This window comes from Eurosta solidaginis, chromosome 2, assembly GCF_040869045.1.
Source record: "Eurosta solidaginis isolate ZX-2024a chromosome 2, ASM4086904v1, whole genome shotgun sequence".
Lineage (NCBI taxonomy): Eukaryota > Metazoa > Arthropoda > Insecta > Diptera > Tephritidae > Eurosta > Eurosta solidaginis.
In genome coordinates, this window is record NC_090320.1 from 42909050 (window position 1) to 42926358 (window position 17309).

A 17309-nucleotide genomic window follows, 5' to 3' on the forward strand; every position below is an offset into this window, starting at 1 on the left:
GTTCTAACTATTTGATATTTAAAGCATTTTCTATAACGTTTTCGATTTCGTGATTTTAGACTTATGCTATTATGACTGTTATGTTATGACCACAGATAAACACAAAATTCAACGTACATGTCTTTACAGCGTCTGCGGTTGTCATTATACGGAATACCCGCATGCGTGCTTATAGACCAATGGTTGGTGCAGTTGCTATATTGAAAACTAGAAACTCTCCATTAGTTGGTACCGGCGAAAACTCTAGGATCTTGGAACACTGAAAAGATACCTCCATACGATACGGTTGAGATTTCCGTAGTTAAAAATGTCGTTAAATTAATTTAGAAGATGGTATCGTATTCAAATTCGTGTCCCTGCATATCCTAACATACTGAAATAAATTCTGACATGTTCTTCAATTCATTCGATGTGTCTGATTGAGTTAGCGATTTCACTCAAAAACAGATTCATCATGTTCTTACTACAGTATAGTCTCGAAAAAGTTAACTGAAATGTCCGTAGAGTGTTTAAGCTTTTTGGAGCTATTAATAGTTTTCTAAAATCCGAGGAAAATACAATAATAAACATCAGACAATTCTCAGGAAAATCGTATTTTATTTCCAATATCACATAGTACATACGACGAATAAGAGACCTTAGGTTACGTTGAACCTGCCGGTCCATGAGGAGCTCACATAGACTGAATGAGTCCGCAGTGTTACCAGAAGTTTATTTTAACGACCAAACTGAAAAAAATTAAAAGTTATCAGCATCGAAAATGACGATTTTTATTGAGCCATGTCCGTCCGTCCGTCTTAGCACGATAGATTGAGCGAAAAATGAGATATCTTTACGAAATGTAGTATACCGACTTATCTGGACCCAGAATAGATTGGTACTGAAAATACCAAAATCGAATGTTAAGCACTCTCACTTTTTCGATATCGAAAATTTCGACAAATGAAAAAAATGCAATAATTCACTACCGACTTTATGAAAAAAACAAGAAATTTGGTAAATTTTTGGAAACGCCATTTTTTGGAAGAAGATTGTTTAGAATTGCTTCAAGTCTAATATCAAAAACCGTCGAAGGTATCAGTTGCATGGGGGTTGTCCTTGCTGTTATGTACATATATACACTTTGTGAAAATTAGCAAAATCCATTGGCTACTACGACCACCTTTATGAAAAATCTATATCAAAATGTTGAGAAATGAAAAAAAATTAATTAATGCATTAAGTCATTGAAGATACATATGTTGAAATTTGGCATGGAGACCTTGCTATTATTTACACTTTTTGTGAAATTAACAAAATCGGCTGGTGGCCACGCCCACTTAAAAAAATTGTTTTCAAAATCGATTGGTACCAAAAAATTAAATACCATTGTGGTATATAAATAAATTATACTGATATTTCACCTCAGTGGTGATACGGTGTAGCAAAGTACGATAATTTAAAAATGTTCGAAAATGGGCGTGGCCCTTTTTTCAGGTAATATCTCTATAATACTATTAGTGCCATAAACCGTACAAAAATCGGCCAATCCCAACGAAATTTGGTGTAAGGATTGCTTCTATGACAAAAACTGTTTCTTGTAAAAATGAGCGAAGTCGGTTTGGAAACAACCCCCACTTTTTATACCCAGCATTCCGTTTGTCCGTTGACTTCATAACTTGAATAAAAATTGAGATATCTTCAACAAATTTAGTACACAGGCGTATCTGAAATCAAAATATATTTGTGTTGAAAGTGGCCGAAATCAAATTATAACCACGTTGGTTAAACTTTTAACCATCACAAAATTGACAATATATTTAAAAAACTTAACTACATTAACATTATATATATGTAATTACATAGATTATAGATATGGTAATAAAAAAATTTAAAAATAAAATTATTAGTTAAGATGTTCAAATAATATCTTCGATCTTGCTCTACGGAGCAAGCTTCAAGGGATGCGCCCTTTTTAGCTAGTTCATCTGCTTTTTCCAGAGACTGATTACACTCTAACCCATTTTAAGGCCGCGGCACAATAACATTTTTCATATATGTAGATGCGTTTAACACAAGCTTATGCATTCCAATAACATCGCCACAATCAACAAAGATGTTGCGTTTGTAAATATGAAGGCACTTCAGACTTGGCAATTTAAGTTTATTACGCCTTGCCCATTCACACACAAAATTTCGCGAAGTAATGTTATAAATATTCTCCCTATACAACAAAAATACTTGCTAACATATTTTGTGTCGTATTCGATTATTATATTGCAGTTTTTAATTGCGAAAAATGTTGGAAAAGTTACCAGCCAGTGGGAAAAATAATTTCACTTGCAAAGTGTTCCAACAGCCTTAGCCAAAGGAAATGTCAAATTCTTCTTCTTATGATTTGTTTGCAACAAAATGTGGGAGTTGGCTACTTTTCCATTTCAGATGGCGCCAGTGTCGCTAAATCTACCGTTCTCCATAAAAATGCGTGCAATCTACATAAGCTTGTGTGAAACTCATCTATATGAAAAACTGCTTATGTGACGGAGCTATTAGATTCTGTGCTATGCGATATTATTGCCTTAATTGGTGCTTGGTTTTCAATATAAAAGTTAACACGGTTGTAGTTTAAGCTATTCTCTTCCAGTGTTTGTAATGCTTTGGTTACGGCTAATATTTCTGCTTGGAAAACGCTACAATAATCCGAAAACTTTTAGGATCTGTTTATTTCCGGATCAGCACAGTATACAGTATACCACGGACCCTACTCCTTCCACTACTTTGGAACCATCTGTGTATACATGTATCGCCTCGTCCGCCATTTGAGCACCCTTACGCCAACCATCCACCGCTATTGTGGGCTTAAGATTTCCCTCGAAGCGCAGATAGGGAATCAGGTATTCTGTTCAAGCTGCCCCGAGGCACTGAGCCTGGCTGCAGTTGTTAACGGTATGTTATTTGCTACCAGGTCTGCAGGTGGCATGTACAGAATGGTAACAGTGCAGCCGGTTATGGTTAATCCAACCTTAAATTCATCTGCAAGAGAACATATTTGTTTAGTCGCTTCAACAGAAAATTTATTTATTTATTCATTTATTTCAGTCTAAAAAGTACAGGCTTTCTTACAGACTAATTAAAAATAGAAAAGAGTTCAGGCTTAAATTTATATAAGCTATTATTAAAATTAAGAACACTGTTATATAGATTTGCTAGATGTATAGTCTTGGATATAGGCTCATTCATAGCGTAGTTCATTCTATAAGTTACTTCGATAAATAGTCTATTATTCCGTAGATAACGCGGAGGAACATACGGAATGAATAAGATGGATACGTCGGAACAGCTAATGTTAGAGTTTATAACATTATAGGCAAACGTGAGTGAGAAACAGGTTCTTCTGTCGCACAAAGCCTGAAGACCGAGCAATTTCCGCCTGCTAGTGTACGATGGGAGACCATCGGGCCAATGAAGCAAACGTAATGCAATTTTTGTAAAAATTTGTTGAACTCTCTCAATCATGTGCGAGTTAGCTTCATGAAATGGATTCCATATTATTGAGCAGCATTCCAGACGACTTCTTACCAATGAGGTATAAAGTGCCTTCAACGTCATAGGGTCCTTAAAATCTTTTGTGTTACGTGTAATAAATGCAACCATTGCAAAAGACTTCGAGACAATGAAATCAATGTGACTTGAGAAAGAAAGTTTAGGATCAAAAATCACACCCAGATCTTTAATCTCATGAGAGCGATTCAGAGGTCTGTCATTTAGTTTATAATTAAAATATGTTGCGATTGTCTTTTTAGAATATGAAATAACACAACATTTGTTTGTGTTTAGGAGCAAGTTATTGTTTGAGCACAATTCGGCAACAGAATTGAGATCGGATTGTAAGTTTAAGTGGTCAGAAGTATCACGGACTCTTAGAAAAACTCGACGTCGTCTGCAAACATTAGACATTTAGCGAATTTGAATTGTTGAGGCACATCATTGATAAAAATTAGGAATAGTAAAGGACCGCAATGGGTACCCTGAGGGATTCCTGACCAGGCGTTGATAAGCAAGAATGACCTATCGGCTCCAATTGACACATATGGCATCCTGTTTGCCAAAAAAGTTAAGAAGAATTTCAACAGGTTACCATTGATACCGTACATCGCCAGCTTGCGTAGCAGTATAGTATGATCGACATTGTCAAACGCTTTGGGGAAGTCCGTATAAATAACATCAAGTTGCTCTTGGCTCTCAAAAGCACCGACAATTTGATTGTTGACCAAAGCTAAATTAGTGGAAGTGGACCTTCCAGGAAAGAATCCATGCTGGCACTCAACTATAGCATTACCGATGTAATCGAATATTTTACCATGCAATATATGATCGAATACTTTTGCCAGATTACTCTGCTTAACAATCGGTCTGTAGTTGCATATATCATTGCGGCTACCAGATTTATATACGGGATTTATGGAGCATAATTTCCATGAGTCTAAAAAACTTCCATTGCTCATGATTTCTCGAAAGAGAAGCGCCAGAGGCTCTGCAATGGTGTTCGAACATATTTTAAAGAATAACGGAGAAAATCCCTCAATATCTGATTTTGTGCTACTTGGCAGCTTAGAAATCGACAGAAGAACATCATCTGCAGTAATATCAAAAGAAGAAATTTGAGATTGGTATCCGGAGTGAAATACCGCAATTGGTGAAGAGGTAAACTTTGAATATACCTTCTGAAATAATTTGGCAAACAAGTTACACGTTTCTTGCATATTGCTGGCGACTTCGTCATCATACTCCATGGTCATGGGGAAGACATTAATCTGTATCTTGGAATTTATAACCGACCAAAAACTAGACGGATTTGTTTTCAATTTCGATTCAAGTTTAATCATATATTGTTTGAATAAAAATTTAACTTAACTTATCAAATTGCCTTTAAAGCGTAATGTAATTAAGTCCATAAGTTTCATTAGAGCTATTCTATATCTTTTGAAGGCTTTATTTTTCCTATTTTTAATATTATTATGTTTCGCATTATACCAGGGTGGTCTCTTACTAGAACTATTACGTTTTAAAGGTACGAAACTCGATTGTTGGTCTCACGTTAACTACATAATTTATATGTAAAATTTACGGATTTTCAAGCAACTTAACTGATTTTTTCTTGAAAGAACTGATTTCATCGGCCATTTCAACAGTGAACAACTGTCAACATGATATATGTACATAAGTACAACAGCCTTTTTGGTGGTAGTAATAACTGTTAACATAACAGCGCTAAAGTTTGATTTTTTTATACTCAGTTGAGCAGAGCTCACAGAGTATATTAAGTTTGATTGGATAACGGTTGGTTGTACATATATAAAGGAATCGAGATAGATATAGACTTCCATATATCAAAATAATCAGGATCGAAAAAAAATTTGATTGAGCCATGTCCGTCCGTCCGTCTGTCCGTCCGTCCGTCCGTCCGTTAACACGATAACTTGAGTAAATTTTGAGGTATCTTGATGAAATTTGGTATGTAGGTTCCTGAGCACTCATCTCAGATCGCTATTTAAAATGAACGATATCGGACTATAACCACGCCCACTTTTTCGATATCGAAAATTTCGAAAAACCGAAAAAATGCGATAATTCATTGCCAAAGGCGGTTAAAGCGATGAAACTTGGTAGATGGGTTGACGTTATGACGCAGAATAGAAAACTAGTAAGATTTTGGACAATGGGCGTGGCACCGCCCACTTTTACAAGAAGGTAATTTAAAAGTTTTGCAAGCTGTAATTTGGCAGTCGTTGAAGATATCATGATGAAATTCGGCAGGAACGTTACTACTATTACTATATATGTGCTAAATAAAAATTAGCAAAATTGGATGAAGAACACGCCCACTTTTTAAAAAAAAATTTTTTTAAATTCAAATTTTAACAAAAAAGTTAATATCTTTACTGTATATAAGTAAATTAAATCAAAATTCAACTCCAGTAATGATATGATGCAACAAAATCCAAAAATAAAAGAAAATTTCAAAATGGGCGTGGCTCCGCCCATTTTCATTTAGTTTGTCTAGAATACTTTTAATGCCATAAGTCGAACAAAAATTTACCAATCCTTCTCAAATTTGGTAGGAGCATAGATTCTGTGACGGTAACTGTTCTCTGTGAAAATGGGCGAAATCGGTGGAAGCCACGCCCAGTTTTAATACACAGTCCACCGTCTGTCCTTCCGCTCGGCCGTTAACACAATAACTTGAGCAAAAACCGATATATCTTTACTAAACTTAGCCCACGTACTTATCTGAACTCACTTTATCTTGGTATAAAAAAAAGCCGAAATCCGACCATAACCACGCCCACTTTATCGATATCGAAAATTACGAAAAATGAAAAAAATGCCATAATTCTATACCAACTACGAAAAAAGGGATGAAACATGGTAACTGGATTGGTTTATTGACGCAAAATATAACTTTGGAAAAAACTTTGTAAAATGGGTGTGACACCTACCATATTAAGTAGAAGAAAATGAAAAAGTTCTACAAGGCGAAATCAACAGCCCTTGGAATCTTGGCAGGAATACTGCTAGTGGTATTGCATATATAAATAAATTAGCAGTACCCGACAGATGATTTTTTGGATCACCTGGTCCACATTTTGGTCGATATCGCGAGAACGCCTTCACATATACATCTAAGGGCCACTCGCTTTTAAAACCCTCATTAATACTTTTAATTTGATATCCATATCGTACAAACACATTCTAGAATCACCCTGGCCCACCCTAATGGCGATATCTCGAAAAGGCGTCCACCTATAGACCTAATGCCCACTCCCTCTTAAAATGCTCAGTAACACCTTTCGTTTGATACCCATATCGTACAAACATTCTAGAGTCACCCCTGGCCCACCCTAATGGCGATATCTCGAAAAGGCGACCACCTATATACCTAATGTCCACTCCCTCTTAAAATGCTCAGTAACACCTTTCGTTTGATACCCATATCGTACAAACATTCTAGAGTCACCCCTGGCCCACCCTAATGGCGATATCTCGAAAAGGCGTCCACCTATAGACCTAATGCCCACTCCCTCTTAAAATGCTCAGTAACACCTTTCGTTTGATACCCATATCGTACAAACATTCTAGAGTCAGCCCTGGCCCACCCTAATGGCGATATCTCGAAAAGGCGTCCACATATAGACCTAATGCCCACTCCCTCTTAAAATGCTCAGTAACACCTTTCGTTTGATACCCATATCGTACAAACATTGTAGAGTCACCCTTGGTCCACGTTTATGGCGATATCTCGAAAAGGCGTCCACCTATAGAACTAAGGATTACTCCCTTTTAAAATACTCATTACCACCTTTCATTTGATACCCATATCGTACAAACACATTCTAGAGTCACCCTGGCCCACCCTAATGGCGATATCTCGAAAAGGCGTCCACCTATAGAACTAAGGATTACTCCCTTTTAAAATACTCATTACCACCTTTCATTTGATACCCATATCGTACAAAAACATTCTAGAGTCACGCCTTTCCCACCCTAGTGGCGATATCTCGAAAAGGCGTCCACCTATAGACCTAATGCCCACTCCCTCTTAAAATACTCAGTAACACCTTTCGTTTGATACCCATATCATACAAACATTCTAGAGTCACCCCTGGCTCACCCTAATGGCGATATATCGAAAAGGCGTCCACCTATAGACCTAATGCCCACTCCATCTTAAAATGATCAGTAACACCTTTCGTTTGATACCCATATCGTACAAACATATTCTAGAGTCACCCCTGGCCCACCCTAATGACGATACCTCGAAAAGGCGTCCACCTATAGACCTCATGCCCACTTCCTCTTAAAATGCTCAGTAGCACCTTTCGTTTGATACCCATATCGTACAAACATTCTAGAGTCACCATTTGTCCACCTTTATGGCGATATCTCGAAAAGGCGTCCACCTATAGAACTAAGGATTACTCCCTTTTAAAATACTCATTACCATCTTTCATTTGATACCCATATCATACAAACACATTCTAGAGTCACCCCTGGCCCACCCTAATGGCGACATTTCGAAAAGGCGTGCACCTATAGACCTAATGCCCACTCCCTCTTAAAATGCTCAGTAACACCTTTCATTTGATTCCCATATCGTACAACTAGAGACACCCCTGGTCCACCTTTATGGCGATATCTCGAAACGGCGTCCACCTATGGAACTAAGGATCACTGCTTTTCAAAATATTCATTAACAGCTTTCATTTGATACCCATATCGTACAAACATATTCTAGAGTCACCCCTGGTCCACCTTTATGGCGATTTCTCGAAAAGGCGTTCACCTATAGAACTAAAGCCCATTCCCTTTTAAAATACTCATTATCACCTTTCATTTGATACCCATATCGTACAAACACATTCTAGAGTCAGCCCTGGTCTACCTTTATGGCGATATCCCTAAATGGCGTCCATCCATAGAACTATGGCCTACTCTCTCTTAAAATACTCTTTAATACCTTCCATTTGATACACATGTCATACAACCACATTCCAGGGTTACCCTAGGTTCATTTTCCTACATGGTGATTTTCCTTATTTTGTCTCCATAGCTCTCAACTGAGTATGTAATGTTCGGTTACACCCGAACTTAGCCTTCCTTACTTGTTTTTTTTTGATTTGACCATTGAAACGGTCAATCAGAATCAAAAATTTGTACAAAGTTGATTCATTAGCTATTTGCGATGTATAAAATTTGATAGAAATTTTCGGTGAATAACGGGTCATTCGGTTGATTTTACCAGCTTCATATCATTTAATTTTCGTGAAATTTCTCTTTAAATGTATCCTTAATATCCATGAGGGCACACAGCTTCAGCCAGACCTAGACTTCCTTAATTATTTTGGATTAGCTCCTAACGATATTGCAATTTTTAACAAAAATTCCATATTTGCAAGTATAGAAAAATGCTAGCATTTTTTGTGCTGTATTAGCTATGGTTTTAAAATTAAAAGGCTTTTAACTTTACCACTTTGGGCTGTTAAATTTCGGATCAGCTAACAAAAAAACTTCTTAGTTTTTGGAGGTTAGCAGCTTTTGATTTAAAATATTTTTTTTTTTGTATTTTATTTTTAGCGAAATGTCTTGAAGTTAAAAATAAAAATAAAATCCTATTCCGGCATGAAATAATCCGGGCAAATTAACAGAGGTGCCGACATGAACAATCCTGACGATCCAAAATGCAGAGATGATAAAATCCCGACAAGACAATAGGCCAGATTACATTGACTACGGCGTCTACAAAGCGACATCTGACAAACCAGTTTTACACATGTTCTTATGAGCGTCGTTATTTTCGGCTCTGCAAAGCAGCAGTACAAACAATAAGCCTAATTACAAAACTCAACCACAATCAACCAAACCGTTACGACAACCGTAGGCAAGCATTGGCTACTTGATTACTTTAAACTCTGCCGCCACAAATATTAATTATAGCAAATAGCAGCACAAAATTTAGAAAAAAATATTAATTACAATCCAAAAATATTTAGACTGAGCTTCTCCTCCGATTTACGTCGTCTTCCTTTCAATTTTTCCTGCAAATTGGCGGGAAGGGAGCCACATCTTTATGCCGACTCCAACACTCACACTGAGTTTATTGTTTTCTAATACCAATTTCACACAGAGGCTTAATGAAATAATTAGTCAAGTTTTCTACATTAAAGCCCTAATTGAACTCAATCTTCCATACAAAATACAAATTCTTAATTATCTCATTATTTTTTTTTTCCTTTATTAACAACTTTGATATACAATATATATACATTAGGGCGGGTCGATTTAAAAATCGCCCATTGCTCTGTGAAAATCGTATTCTAGGGATCAAAATAAGAAACTTTGCCGAAGGAACCATACCTCTAAAACGAATTCTGATGCCCCCCCCCTCCCCTTTTGGGTCGAACTTTTGGGTAGGGGCAATTTCAATTCTACCTGCTGTGTCTTGTGGTGGCTTAAAAAAAACAACACAAGCAATTTTACGATCTGCAATTGTGTCACAGTGATACCTTCATTTTTTAAAACGGTTGAATAAAAAACCCACACACCTATGTTTACGACATGCAAATGCATCACAGAGATGCCTTCGAGCATAACCGCCGAAAAAATGTATCCCACAAACTCGAAATTTTACAGGGGAAGGTTTTTTTTAAATTAAATCAGTTTGAATAAAGCCATTATTTTAAAATTTATAATGTAAATATTTGTTGTGTAATACATTTAATTTTAATAATTTTAAATAGATATTTGCATCATAACGGTTGTTTTTGTGGGATACATTTTTTTTTTGCTTTCCTTTTGGCAACCTATTATTAAAAAAGTGTGTGGGTTACACAAAAATTTATTTTAAGGAAGTGACTTCCCGTTTTTTTTTATTTAATTTTTTACTTAGTCCTTAAAATTAAATTACATTTGATTTAAAAAAAAATAAATGTACACATTTCTTAGTATATTCGATAAAACAAAAATAAAGTAATGTAATTCATATATTTAAAGTTTTCTGTTAACAAAGTAATGTTATTCATATTAAAATCTTGTAAACTTGAATAACGATAGATAAAAATATATAAAGAACGCTAAATACCATCTTCCTGGTCGGTTTCAGGTAGCAAATCTTTAACAGATCCATCCCATTTTAAATTTAAATACTCGTGTTTGAATTTTACGGGTAAAGATTTTCTATTGCAAAGCGTTTTCAAATCCTTATATTTAGCAGAAGAAATGTTTAATATATCATCATATAATTGAGTAGGTCCCTCACAAACTATTTTGGAGTTTCGTCTAGATCGTGGAATTGAATCTAGATCATAATTCATGGTTTCAGATTCATCAAAGTAGCCATATTTAAGAGTAATATTTGGATTATTTTTCTCCAATGTAACAGAGCGTAATTTTGTAAATTGAATTTTCACTGAATTTGGAAGTAACGCCTGTGAAAATGTCTTCCAGTCTTTAAAATAACTGTTAGTTAATTCAATACAATTATATTTTCTTGGGTTAGTTCTTGCATTTGATATTATGGTGTACCACTCACTTGGAGCCCAAATAGTCCTATTCCGAATAAACGATTCAATTGTACTATGTATCGAAACAACAGGCATCATGGTGTGTCCAGGCAACAAGTATGTGATTTTTATATTAGTCACAAAATTAGAATTTTCAACAAAATAGGTAAATGTCGCAAGCATAGCCCTGTTTTTGTTTTGTCCTGCGCAGCTATCACAATAAAGATGGACTATCGACTGGGTTTTTCTTTCATCAACTAATTTAAGGTATTGGAAAACAGTTGTGCAAATTTCACCATCCTTTTCTCCCCATAAAAAACAAAACCCATCTCTTGTACCACTCTCATAAAAACTTTCATTGTAGAATGAATATTTTCTAGAATAGAACAAAGTAACACTTTTTCCATAGGGAGTATTTAAGACCTTTTGCAAGTCGAAACTTGTACATAAATAAGCCGGATTCTCTTTGCATAACTTTTGGTCCTCCAAAAATATTTGCTTACATTTCTCTTTGTCCTTTAGATGAATTTGATACTCTTCTGATGAATACAATTGCTTTTTGGATTCTGTGTCTAAATTATTGTAATTCTCGCATAAGATACATTTATCTTTTTTAGGTAAATGAAAGCCTAAATTGAAACTGTTTCTAAAAATATTACGGAATACTCTTAACGATAACTGACTATTTACTTTATTAATAGTTTTCAAATGTTCTACATAATGCTGATATACAGTTTTTATGTTTCGAAATTCTTGAGGTAGATATAATTTTGTACTTCTATTCCTGCAATAATGTGAAGGAACCGCTGGTAATTGTTCTATAAAGGATTTTACTAGCGATATGCTTGCTTCCTCAGATTTGTTGTGTGCAGTTGGCTTTTTTATATTTTCAAGGCAAGTTTTATTCGAACTTCTATTTTTTATTACGGATATTAAAATCGTTTGTGAAATGTTCAACGTTTTCAATAAAAATTGTTGACAAACTTTAAATCTGCTATTATTGATATTGATAAAATAATTAAAGCTGCACTTTTTTCTGTCACTTTCTCCATATCGCCTTTTAATATCGACTTGTTTAACACAAGAAGACAGCCAAGATTTCTGTCTAATTTTGTTGCCGATTCCCCAAAAATGTTCATTTATTCTTACTCTTTCCTCTTCAGAAATTTTATCATGACACGAATTTGGACATTTTCTCTTTAAGCACGGGTTGGGCAAAACACTCGTACTTTTTTCTTATCTTTTTGCAGCCTTTTAGGTATTCTCTTTTGCTTTCTGTAGCCCCTTTTCCCAACACACGTTTCCTCCTCGACTTCTTTTAAACTTTCCAAACCATTTAAATCAACGAAAGATTCATCTGAATTCTATACGGTACCAGGGAGAGCTGTAAAAATATCCAATAATTGAAAACAAAAACATATTTTGCAAAAAAAAACAAATTCATACCTTCGACATATTGTTCTAAAGCTTTATCTTTAATTAAAGTCGCAAAAAATTGTGTTTTTTTTCCCTTGTGTTTCATTTATTTTAAAAGAGAATTTAATTGTATCCCACACAAGCGTTCAAAGAAAATGTAAACAAATCACCATATGCATTTACATTAAAATTGTTTTTGTTATAAAATCATAACGGTTTAATCTACAGCCATGAAATTTTGACAGATGATGCAAATGATGTTGAACTATCGATTTCGATAACAAAAGTAAAATCGATTATGGTGTGGGATACATTATTTTGGCGGTAATGGCTCGATATGTTCTGACTAAATAAATTTCTAAAGAGAAAAATAAACTCCAAAAAGAAAAAACATAGGCATTTCAAAGTGGGATTTTTCAAAATTTGCCCCTACGGCCCAAACGGGGGGGACATCAGAATTCGTTTTAGAGGTATGGTTCCTTCGGCAAAGTTTCTTATTTTGATCCCTAGAATATGATTTTCACAGAGCAATGGGCGATTTTTTTGCCTCCCCACAAATCGACCCGGCCTAATATACATACATCAATTTTACTTTATTGAATGCCTAATGGAGTGAAAAATCCAGTCGGTTTTGCTTGTTGCTTCGATTTTTATTGTCAATGTAACAAATGACAATTAGAAATAAATTATTTTCAATACTTTACGAAAAATAGAAAAACATGAAAAAATTCAAAATTTAATTTTCGCTGCATTTGCTGCAAAAGATAATATGGCTTTTCCGAAAATAGGCACATATTTGGTTAGGTGCAACATTTATGGGTGGTCGCACATGCATTTTATTTTGATTGTATTTATAGTTAAGAAGGAAACGGCTGCTTTCCATTTTAACTATTTTTTGTAAAAACGAAATATTTTTTGGGGCTGTTGACAGACGTTCGCTTAATGAAGAAAAGGGAAACTTAATTATTCCATTAAATAGAATTGTGATTTGACTAAGTTTCTGTGTGAAAACGGTATTAATCGAATCACAATTTTATTTAATGAAATAATAATAAGCGAACATCTATCAGCAGCGCCAAAAACTATTACGGTTTTACAAAAAATAGTTAAAATATGTAATAACCGTTTCCTCCTTAACTATGTATAAAGAGAATCAAATTAAAATATATGCGCAACTCCTCACAGATGTTGCACCTATCCAAACATGTGCCTATTTTTGAAAAGGCCATGTTACATTTTGCATCAATGAGGCAAAAATAAAGTTTAAATTTTTTTTCGCGTTTTTTGGGTTTTTCGTAAATTATTGAAAATAATTTATTTTGATTAAATGGCACTGACAGTAAAAATTTAGTTCAATTAGGGTTTTAATGTAGAATACCTGACTAATTATTTCATTAAGCCTCTGTGTGAAATTGTCATGAGAGTAAAATAAGAGCATATGAATTTTAAAAATAGCGTGTTAGTTAACCATGATAATGATAAAAAAAATTTCGGCTGACTTTTTACAAAATCCCGCTTGAACCAGTCTAATGCATATCAATACACTGTAGTGTGTCTTCAGATATTTTCAGTTCAATCCCACACTTGTGTAATTGCTAATGCTTTTGCGTAATATATACTCTCAAAATGTACTTCAAGTGGTGGAAAACCCTCAATTTACTGTGGTGAGGCACCCTAATGTGCATACAAATTGTCCCACTAATGCCAGAATCATGAATGTGCGAATTTCACAGTTTTTAGCTAAGGACTTCACATGACGAACCGCGGGATGTTGTTTGCAGTACCATAAACCAACTATGAGTACAAGAAAACCACAATATTGTAGTACAATGTCAAGTACATGTATGAAGCTAAAATCTTCAAATTTTACGATATCAATACACTTTTAAACATGATTTCTCAACGCTTTCGTTTTTTCAACGTTCATGTTTCTGGCATGAAGGTATGGACGTGCATTGTATACACAAAAGGAAATCAAATAATAGTTAAAAAAAAGGTATATCGGTTTCTTGCAATTAAAATTCCAATTAGTAGGCTTTCAAATGTATTAACCATCTATTATTACAGCATATTTATCCATGCATGAATTTACATTTTTATTGTTTGTTGCACTGAATTTAAGGGTTGAGAAACCACCCTTCAAAAATGTCGCATTGTCACAAAAGGGTGTAATCCCAGGGGTCGAAATAGACATCGATGACAAGTATTTAGTACCATATAATCATTTCTAATCTCTTTACAAATCTATTTACAATCTTTGTTTATTTATCTTAGTTGTAAAAAGCTTTTAGGCAAAATACTTACAGTAGTTTGCCGTTTTAATGAACCCTCAAACATGTACTATTCATTATCCTTAATGACTAATGTATTAACTGTCAGACAATGACTGAGATTCTCTTCAAGTTAGGTTACTCCTAAGCAAGATTTTTGGGGTGTAATGTAGAGCACATGAAAAGGATATGTAGTTGTGATTACACATGTTTAAAATCAAGTAAGCTATCTAAAAGTCTAGATAAAATGTTAAAAAAATACTTAATAAAACAATTTTGGTAAAGTTTACTTTTGCGATACTAAATTACGTACACATTTCACTATTGAGTGCATATTTTCTGAGGTTGTCATCCAGATCCAACGAGAATAAATCTTTATATTTCTCTAGTATAAAACAGTAATCGGTATTTCAGTTGTTTTAATTTTTTTTTTAATAAAACTAGAGCAAAAACGTTTCAGTCTTTCTTGTCACTGCCTGAGGGAGCTTTTTCATGTCGGTGAAATTAATACAAATGTAACCGGTAGACTTTGTCCTGTCTGAAAATTGGTTTGCCTAAATTCAAAAAGTGAATCTCACTTCTCTCTATATGCCACTCTCGTCTACTCCTCTTACTCCGGTCCATCACTCAATCCATTTATCTCTCTCCTTCTCCAAAGCCGAATCCAACTCTCACCCCCATTCCCATTATCACTCCCTCTCCCACTGCCACTCGCACTCCCTCTCCCACTTCCACTCCCACTCGCGCCCTCCCAGCCACTAGCACTTTCACACCCACTCCCATTCCAAATATAATGAAGCCAAGTATGTAGGTTTAAAAAATTATCAGTAATATTTCCGTTGTATCAATTCTAGTTATTGGAATAGTTTTGTAAAAGCCAGAGCAGGCCAAAGAGGTTTTCGGCATTTCTTGAGATCTGGATACTTAGAGTAATGTTGACAAATCCAAATATGCATTTTCTGAGAAGCAGATACAATCTATTCTTAAAATGCAGACAATCTTGAGCTATTCAGTTCAAGCTATTCAGCTCGAGACCAACCGGTTTCGTTGTAGTGCCATCTTCGGTGGTATTTTTCGTTTTCGAAAACGAAAAGGTGTGTAATGCGATTTAATTGACAACAGCTCCGAATTGGTGGATAGGATTAATGAAATATGTGAACTAGGGATCACTAGATCTATATTATACTATTATTTTTTTTTAAATAGTTCCATAGCCTAATTTCTTTCGCTTGAGTGAAAATAGTTTTTCATCCGTGATCGTATGTTACGATTCCATAGCTGACTTCAAATAACTTAAAAACGAATCTAGGTGGCCAAAACTTAAGCAGTTACTTCTGTTAAAAAAGTAGGAAATATTTGAGAGTAAATTCACGGTGTTTCGCGCAGAATTACTATGGATCAAGCCCCCGGTATCGGAGGGACCCAGGGTCATTTTTTGGCATTACATGAGATATGTATGTCAATATGGGTATCAAACGAAAGCTATTTTACTCCGCATTTCTATTGATACTTTTAAGTAGGGTTGCCACTTGGGGTTGCCACCTCATCTTCTTGTTTTATATTTCTTTGTATATCCACTATCACCAAATTTGGTACATCGATAGAGTATTATATTTTAAGACTTTTCACCTAGGTGTTGCCACTGAGGATGTTTTCACAAGGTTGCCACCTTTTGCCAATAGGGGTATCAGCCTCTTACAAAATTGATCACCACTCAAAAAATCGCGGTTATGCGCAGCCGTTTTTGTTATTAAACTTTGAAACAAACACGAGCTTATGTATTGCCAAAAAATTATTGGCATGATATGCCATGAAAAAAAGATATATCTTTTTGTTTGCAAGGCTTTTAAAAAATTTAATATTTAAAAGTAGTAGTGTTACAAGTAGAATAAATCAGTTAAAACATGCGGTATAAGGAATCTAACATATGAATTAAAAACACATTTACCTGTCCTAAAAGAAAATGTAACTAGATTTGATTAAGGCTAAACAAGTGAACAAGTATTTAGGTTAGAAGGGTATATTGCTTTTTAATCCAAAAATACATTAAACTACACACAATTTTTATACAATTTTAGATGTGCGCGGTTAGCTCCGTAGACGTTGCAGATGGGTTTTGGGGTATCTATACTATTCAGTGGACTTCTAGGAACGCCACGGAGTATATTTAAAAAAACTTGGAATATTTTGAAAAATCGACTTTAGGCCAGCTAGATTGGAACGTGGTCTTACAAATTTCAAAGGTGATATTTATATGGCAATAGCCACGGTGCGTCGGGTGCTATTGCCATATAGACATCACCTTTGAAATTTGTAAGACCACGTTTACATATGTTCCATCCCTAGGAACTAGATTAGTAGCTGTAAAATTTTCACGTTTCTCTTTTATTTTGTGCATTCAATTAGAGAATACACTCTGAGGTGGAACTTTTTCTATAAAAAAAAATTCGCATCTATAAAATTAATTCATAATTACCGATGGAAAAAATTTATATGAAAAATCTAGTTATATAATAAACGATTAGGAGCTAAGTACGAAAATTAAGATAATCTCGTTATATATAAACTAGGTCTTAGAGATAGC

At 34.8% G+C, this 17309-nt stretch overlaps 1 protein-coding gene across 5 annotated transcripts in view; it reads left to right on the top strand.

Annotated features, from left to right (window-relative positions):
* The window catches only part of pan (pangolin), a 40838-nt gene that overhangs the window by 6277 nt on the left and 17252 nt on the right, over positions 1–17309 (top strand). The gene's annotated exons all lie outside the window — the stretch shown is intronic.